Raw genomic sequence first — 8603 nt, 5'->3', positions numbered from 1 at the left:
ATACTCATGGTATAGGGTATGCTAAAAGGTAAAGATACTGTCAAGCCCGCATCTACTAGTGGTAGAGGGTATGCACAAAGGTAAAAGATAATAAATGTCCTAACTGTAATACCTAAACTGAACTATTGACGTGGTCCAATTCTTTACTCACGACAAGAACAGTGAAGGACAGATTCATAGGACTCTATAATCAAGATAAAGGTAAGAGGTATACTTAATCAAGATATAGATAAGCGATAAACTCATCAAGGTAAAGGTACGAGATAAACTCAAGATAAAGGTAAAGATAAAGTCACATCTATCTTTTCATATTTAAGGTAGAAGAACATCTACTAGCATAATGCTCAGTAGAGAGACAAATAAGATAACTCACATACTCACATCCAAGCAGGTGGTTGGAGAGAGAGGTAAACAGCTTCAGGTAATGAGATATATTAAACACGAATTGTTTAAAATAAATAATAGTATAGGAGATAACATCGAAGTTAAATGGACTTACTTACTGCTGAATATCAGAACGATCCAATTCTAAATGACACATTCTAATTTCAACCTAAGAGACACTCAAGGAACAACTGATAGGTATTAGGTAATGTATTTCTGAGCCAAGTGAAGTGCACAAGTCCAGGGTGATCAGTCCTGAACCCACGCTAAAACCCTGAGACTGTTACGTGACTACATAAGTTTTATGGCCATGGTTCGCGACCCATGCAAAACCATAAATCAAAGATATTTTGAAAAAAAATCCCTAACTATCCCTGTAAATACCTATTTAACCAAGAACTCAAGATGGGGAAAATTCCCATTATCTATCCTGTACTCCTATGATATATACATAATTTGTTCTTTTAAGAGACAACTAACAATAAAAAGTTCATAAACTGAGGTACTAAACAATATGAATATAAGATAAAAATAAAAATAAATGGCAAAAACAGATGTTGGCCAGGTAAACAAAACAAATAAATAGATTTTAAGTAAACAAACTGGTCTCTTACCAGTTAATCTTCGTCTGAAGATGAATAATCCAAATTATCAACCAAGTTATGTGGACCAACTGTTTTATCTTCGAGTAAGTCTTTAATATGAAACCTTCCTAGTTTCTTGCCAGTAGAAGTTTCCTTCAACTCATAAATTAAAGGAAAAATAACTTTAATGACAGTACAAGGTATGTATTTTTGACACAGCTTGGCAGATTGGAAATTCACTTTATCAGATTTGACAAAATTTTTCTTTAAAACGGAATCTCCAACCCTGAAAGATAAGGCTCGCTTTCTCAGGTTATAATGGCACTTATTTCTGTCATAAGATGCCTTTAAACGTTTTCGAACATCCACGTAAATATCAGGAAGATTCTGAATGTCTTCTAAGCGGTGTAACTTATCTGGTATAGTAGGAAAATTGGTGGCATTTTCTGAGATTTTACCAAAATAATCACCAGAGAGAGGAACATGACGACCAAACATTAAATAAGATGGAGGACATTTGGTTACTTCGTGAGATGAAGTCCTGATCGCTTGTACTATAGAGTGGATATGGGTATCCCAAGCTCTCTGATCAGGAAATGAATAAGATCTTAAAGCAGTCACGATTGATTTATTAACTCTTTCAGTATGATTAGCTTGTGGATGATAATTTGCATTGTACCAGATCTTTTGTACATTATATTTTGCCATGAGATCACGAAAAGCCTTAGCTGTGAACTGGGGTCCATTGTCGCATGACACGATCTGTGGAACACCATAAATCAGGAAAACATCATTCTCCAGATACATAATAATAGATGAAGTAGTTGCCTTAGACATGGTATGAACCAAAGGAAATTTGGTAAAGTAATCCACAACTACTAAAGCATATTGCGAACCTTTATATGACCTAGGATAGGGACCGATTAGATTTAAAGATATAAGTTGAAATGGAAAATCGATCCGTCGATAACTACCCATTAAACCTGGTTGAGGAAGATTTGTCGACTTGCACGTACTACAGATTTTGCATCGAGCCAGATAAGCACGAACAGTCTGGCGCATCTTCGGCCAGTAATAGAGTTCAGATATACGACGGAAAGTTTTGTAAAAACCAAAATGAGCTGCAGTAGGATGGTCATGAAAGGTGGCCAAAACCTCTGCTCTATTAGGAGTTGGAACGACTATCTTCCACTCCGACATTCCAGTAAGGGCATCCATGGAACTTAAAACATGTTTATACAAAACACCATGCTCCACTTTAAAATCAGGAAATTTACCTGGTACATTCTGTACCTCATACAACATTTTTCGATACCAATCATCTGGTTGTAAAGAAGATAAGTCTAACAAATTAATATCAAATGTCCTAGAAAGAGCATCAGCGACTACTACACCTGCAGCTTTGTGATGAACGATTTTATAATCGTACTGTGCCAATTTTAAAATCCACCTAGCCAAACGAGGAGATGGGTTCTTCATACTTTGTAACCACACCAGACTACTATGGTCAGTTATGACCGTAAACGAACGACCCTCAAGAAAATATCTGAAATGTTCAATACCCGTAATTATAGCTAACAACTCTTTTTCAGTTGTAGTATAATTTTTCTGGGCTTTATTTAATTTCCTGCTTGTGTAGGCTATGGGGTGTTCTTCTCCATCGACGATTTGATACAGTACACCTCCAGATGCGGTGTTTGAACAATCTGTCATCAAATAAAAGGGTTTATTAAAGTCTGGGGCTACCATAACTGGGGAATTTGTGAGAGCCTCCTTGATTATAATGAAAGCTTCATTGGCCTCAGGAGTCCACACAATATTTTTTCCCTTTTTCCTATTTGAAGAAGATCAGTGATAGGAGACAACAAGGTAGAATAAGACTTGACAAACTTCTTATAATAACCCACCATTCCCAACAATCGACGAACCTGAGTGGTATTTTTAGGCACAGGAAAATCACGAATAACTGACACTTTATCAGGGTCAGTATGAAGGCCATGTGAATCTACAACATATCCTAAAAACTTAATAGAATCACGACAAAAGCGGCTTTTATCTAAATTAATAGTTAAATTGGCGTCTTTTAAACGCTGATACAACTGCTGCAATACAGAGATATGAGTTTCAAAATCAGGAGTAATGACTAGAATATCATCAAGATAATATTGACAATAGGGATCTAAGGCAGGACCTATTACCAAATCCATTAACCTACACATAGTCTGGGAGCAGACACCAGACCAAAAGGCATTGTAGTGAACTGATATAATCCTTTGCCATTTACTGCAAAGGCAGTAAGCTTCTTACTCTCTTCGCTCAGTGGAATCTGTAGAAATGCCTTCTTTAAGTCAATAGATGAAATGTATTTCGCGTTCCGTAACTTAGTTAGGATGATATCTATACGAGGTGTAGGATAAGCATCCCTGTTAACAGTTATGCTGTTCAACTTACGTCCGTCGAAACAGACGCGAAAAGTCCCGTCCTTCTTCTTCGTCAGCCACAACGGACTACAAAAACTAGACGAGCTCTGCTCGATAATACCAAGCTTAAGCAATTCATCTACCTCCTTTACTAAGCTTTCATGCCAGGCTTGAGGCAAGGGATATTGGTATTGTCTGAAGGGCTTACGAACCCACATCAATGTTGTGTTCGATGAGGTGAGTTCTACCTAACTGATTCTTCGAAGAGATAGAAGAGAATGATTTAATGACCCCATTTAACTGTTCTAACTCCTGAGCATTAAGTCTACTCATATCTTTAACTGCATTCACACAAGAGACATTAAAAGAAGACACAGATAAGGAAAATTCAGTAAAATTTAATTCACTATTAAATGTTCTCAGAAAATCCATTCCTAGGGTAACTGAATTTTTAACAGAAGGTATGACAAAGAATGTAACCATCCTTGTACACGAACTAACAGAAATCTCAGTTGTAAATTGACCTAAAATCGGTTGAACTTGACCATCAGCTGTAGTCACCTGCAAACTCTCATCCATTCCCATCTTAACATTAGAATCCTGGAGAAATTCCAGACCTAAAGAACCTAAAATAGAGTTCGTTTGTCTTTCGATATAGGGTGAGATGATTGACTTGTCGAAGCTTGTGCTTCCAGACTCGAGAAACTGGTTCCTTGGTTTTGAGGATTTTCGGTAGTATTCCCTGTATCTTGATGAGGGGCGGCTGCCAGGGACGATCCACCCCTTCTCTCGTTTCCCGAACAGAATTGGCATTCGAATTTACGGACCCCTTGACGTTCACATCCATAGCAAAGCCGAATTCTAGGCTCAGGACAGTCGTAGTACCCGTGTCCTTGCTGACGACAGTTTGTAACAAGAAAGAAGAAGATTTTCTGTTGGAGTGAATGCACAGAGAGTGATAAACTCCAAACAGACGTAGGAAAAAGAAGACCTACTTAATGTAGCCAAAGGAACAAAAATGGATGGCTTCTACGTTGAAGAAGCCGAAGTAACTAGAATACTACTTTGCAGTAGTACTAGTATGGAACTATGCAAATGAAAACAGTATACTTGATAGAGAAAGGGGATGAAAAAATTATGAATAGATAAATGTAACTTGAATGGCTAGCTAAATATGCAAGAGAATGGCCACTTGACACTCAAGGAAGGATTCTGCCAATTTGCACGCCTATTTTTGACCAGACAATAAATTAAAGGAAATGATAATGATGGCTAGAAAAGAAGATATTAAGATAATGTTCAGAAGATAGATAGAGTAAATATAATAATATAATGAAAATAGAATAAATTTTTGGGCGCCAGAAGAAGGCTAACTAGGTTAACACTTTTCCAGGTATTCTACGCTGCTATAGAGTATATTAAATTTGTAGTACAAGTATATTAAATGTATAAATTTAAAGAATTAAAAAAAATTCACAATAAATGTATATATTTATTAAATATAACTACTAGATATTCACAATCTCTGAGTTAAAACAAGTGACTAGTATGTGACTCTAAAATGACAAGAAATGGTAGATACTAGTGAAAGTCATTTACAGATTTATACAATTAAATAATGTAACCATAATGTGAATGAGGTTAGAAAATTTTACAAATGAGTACCTCTAATATAGGAAGTACAAACTACACCTAGATTAGTATGAACCCTTCACCAAATAACACTTGTACGATTGTAATACGTACACCCTAATTGAATACTACCTGATATTAGAACAATGAAAATACCTAATGTATATAATATATATTATACAACTCTCAATGAGTTGACGGGTAACAAGTCCCTAAATGAACCAACTTAGTACTGGATACAAAGATCCTTTTCTGACTAGTGGTTCTAAATACTAACAGCAAGTAAAACTAGTACCTTCCTGAGGGGATGGGTACTAGGGATTTATTCGAATTTAATATAAAAAGTTTAATAGCGAAAGTTAAATAATATTTACCAAAAAATCTAATAAAAATTGAAAATTATGAAGCAAGTTAAATGATTTTAAATTTAGGTGAATTGAACTAATATTATTTTTAAATTAAATGAGGAAACAAGTCTAAAATTAATACAAACCAAGTGAAAAGAACATGTAGGTGGAGAATATTCGAGCTCGAAACTTCTACCAGGAATTATATAAATTTGGGGAACACTACTAACAATAAGGTATGGCTGTTATATCTAAAATGTACTTAAATTTGTGGAGAAAGAAAAACATATATGTGTAATTAAATTATGAAAGTATGAAATGTCCTGAATATTACTAGAAAAAAAAAATATGTCTTTAACTGGTATGAACAAATGTCCCCCAAAACAAACCCCTTTTCACATGTTCCAACAACGATCCTTGGTGTCTGGTACCAAATCCGTGGAACGAAGTTATCACCGAAGTGGTGCAACTGCCCAATAGCTAATGAAACTACCCTCGGAGGGTGCAGGATGATGAATCAATACAAAAACAAATGGGAGACGGTATCCTTTGGCTTGTTCCCTGATTGATCGAACGTTGGAAGTGTCTGCTCTCGGTGTTAGAGAGGGTTTACCATCAGTAATGAGATTTCTCCAGAATGGCTAAAAACAAAAATATTCCCAGTTTATTTCTAATAAAACAGGTTTGAAAGAGCAGTAAGAAGACAAGTTAACGAGGAGGTTTTTAGAAGACTCCAAAAAACCGACCTTTCATTGACCCAAAAAACCTATCTAGCTTGACATTTTAACCATGGGTTGTGATAAGACTTTTAACAAATATGGCCTTGATTCGAATAGACAAGGAGAATTACAATTTACATGTAGAATGTCTTTTTTTTTATCTTAACAAATAATATATTTGGTTTTTTTTTCAAAGGAAGTTGTACATGTTTTGTATAAAGAAATAGGTACTGTAAAAATATATGAACATACTAGATATGGGAAAAGAATTATGAAGTCTATGAAGTAAAATTTAATAGGTTTCAGGAAGAACTTTTCAAAACAAAGAAATTTTTTTTTGTCAGAAAAAGTTTCAGAACTGGAAAATTTTGATGAACATAACCACATATTAAGAATATTATTAAAGATCTTTTCTGGATACATTATAGAAACTGCAATATTCTACATAAAACCAATCGATGACTTGATTTAAATTAAATCTATAATGAGAACTATAATTGCCAAAATTATGATACCATCTTAAAAACTATTATAAAAAACATACCGGCGTGAGATCCGTTTTCTTACAGTTCCATTATTCCGTCACTTTAATTCACCCAAAAAAAACAAATATAACTTGCAATAGCAATAATTGAACTATGCAACAGGAAATAACTTATTTAATTTACAAAGAAATTCACGCCGCCATCTGCACTCACATGACACTCCCAAGTCAATGGCCTCCCTTCACCGTTCCGACCTCGTGACAGCTGGCGACAGGCGTCAGTACCAACCTCACGAAATATCAATGTGGCCACGATACACCCAGTATGACGTCGCTAAGGGAATTTTGTGCGAACGGGTTTTTAATATTATAAGAAAATAATTTTAACAATAATCCAATAAGGTGTTCCCATTAATAATTAATTAGATAAGTGACGGAACGTCACAAGTTCCAACAGATAATCTTCGTATTGAAAAGTAGATACGTTACCAGACCGAGAATAGTCTTGCCTACCAGAATAGGATGATTCATGATTTTTAAAATTAGAACGGCTAGGGACACTAGATGCAGTGTCACAAGACCATGACAAAACTTCTTCCAATTTCTTACATTTTTGAGTAACATCTGCAATAGAAGGAATGTCTGTAAGTGCCAGACTGGAATGATACGATGGCAACAAATTTTTCTTAATGATCCGGACAATATGAGATTCAGAGAGAGGAGTCTCCAGACGTTTAGACAGACTAACAATCTCGTTAATAAATATGGTAAGTTTCTCCTGTGGAGCTTGTTTGCGGGATTTAATTTCGTCCAAAAGGCTGTCTTCATAATTGTAAGGAAGAAAATCTGACCTAAGTTTGGCAACTAACTGTTGCCATGAAGTAAAACTACCTCGGTTATTGAGGTACCAAGTAAAGGCTGAATCCTTAAACAAGTCTCCTGCTGACGAAAAGCATTCATCCTCGCTGTTCCCACGCGCTAGACGCAAACATTCTACTTTCTCCAAGAAGCTAACTACATTTTCATCCGAACCACCAGAAAAACGTACACCCCATTTATGAATAGGAGCCGACTTAATAAAAGGAAATGGATTTACCCAGACACTAGCGTTATGAGGAGTGGAGTGAGCCTGTGGAGTTACTTTAAACTCAAGTTCTCCTTCCAGATTAAGTATCTTGAAGTTAAGAGACTTCTTGATGGCATCCTCTTCCTCGGTTACCGACTCTAACAAATGAACCCTACCTGCAACATGACCTAAACGGGAAGTCAAGCGACCATATAAAACATTATGGGAGCCAACAAAAGAGCTAATTTGGGCTTTGAGATCTGCAATAGTGACTTCTATTTCACGGACCTCATCACCAAACTTTAGGGGGAAAGATGACAGAACAGCATGACTCCGATTTGCTGAAGCTTGCTTTAAGGCACCTCTCAACAAGACTATTTTAGCCTCATCCGTAGTTAACGATGGATCGGTTAGCTGACGAATTTTCAATTCATAATCCAATTCAGGAGTTAGCAGATGCTCTACCTTAAAAGATGCCATTTTACGCAACTGGGGAATACACTTGAGAATGCGATATAAAAGTAGGCAAAGTTCAACTTACTCTCTATCCTCAAGCTAATGTTCACTATGAATGGTTTTACCAGTAATGCTTATTTGTTTGGTCCAGTCGCTAATCCTGATGCAATGCACTGCTATAACTCCAAAGAAACCTAAAATTTTAAAAGAATGTTACTTCGAAGTAGTGAAGTGAGCTATTTGGATGCTACGGACTTTTATAAAGATGACATTATTGATGTTAAGGTATTTATAATTTTAAAATATTCTACTTTAATTATTATTAATCCAAAATAGATATCTAGTTAATAAAAAAACAAAGCAATTTATTCAGTCTATCCAGTATATAGCAAAACAAGTTTATTTAATATATAGATATAAAATAATGTGCAAAACAAGTTGAAGTAGAAAAATAAATGTTAAAATACAACTACCCAAGATAAAACCAAAAGTTCAAGGAGATATTTTTAAA

General features: G+C 35.5%; 1 long non-coding RNA gene across 1 annotated transcript; it reads right to left on the bottom strand.

The window, feature by feature from the left end:
* Positions 1-4860: 4860 nt before the first annotated feature.
* LOC126891804 (uncharacterized) lies at positions 4861-7010 on the bottom strand. Its single transcript, XR_007700577.1, has 2 exons — positions 6631-7010; positions 4861-6008 (listed from the first exon to the last, which is right to left on the bottom strand). It is a non-coding gene; the product is annotated as an uncharacterized LOC126891804 (long non-coding RNA).
* Positions 7011-8603: the final 1593 nt, after the last annotated feature.

The sequence above is a fragment of the Diabrotica virgifera genome, chromosome 9, assembly GCF_917563875.1.
Source record: "Diabrotica virgifera virgifera chromosome 9, PGI_DIABVI_V3a".
Classification (NCBI taxonomy): Eukaryota; Metazoa; Arthropoda; class Insecta; order Coleoptera; family Chrysomelidae; genus Diabrotica; species Diabrotica virgifera.
This window is presented reverse-complemented; position numbering and strand designations above follow the sequence as displayed.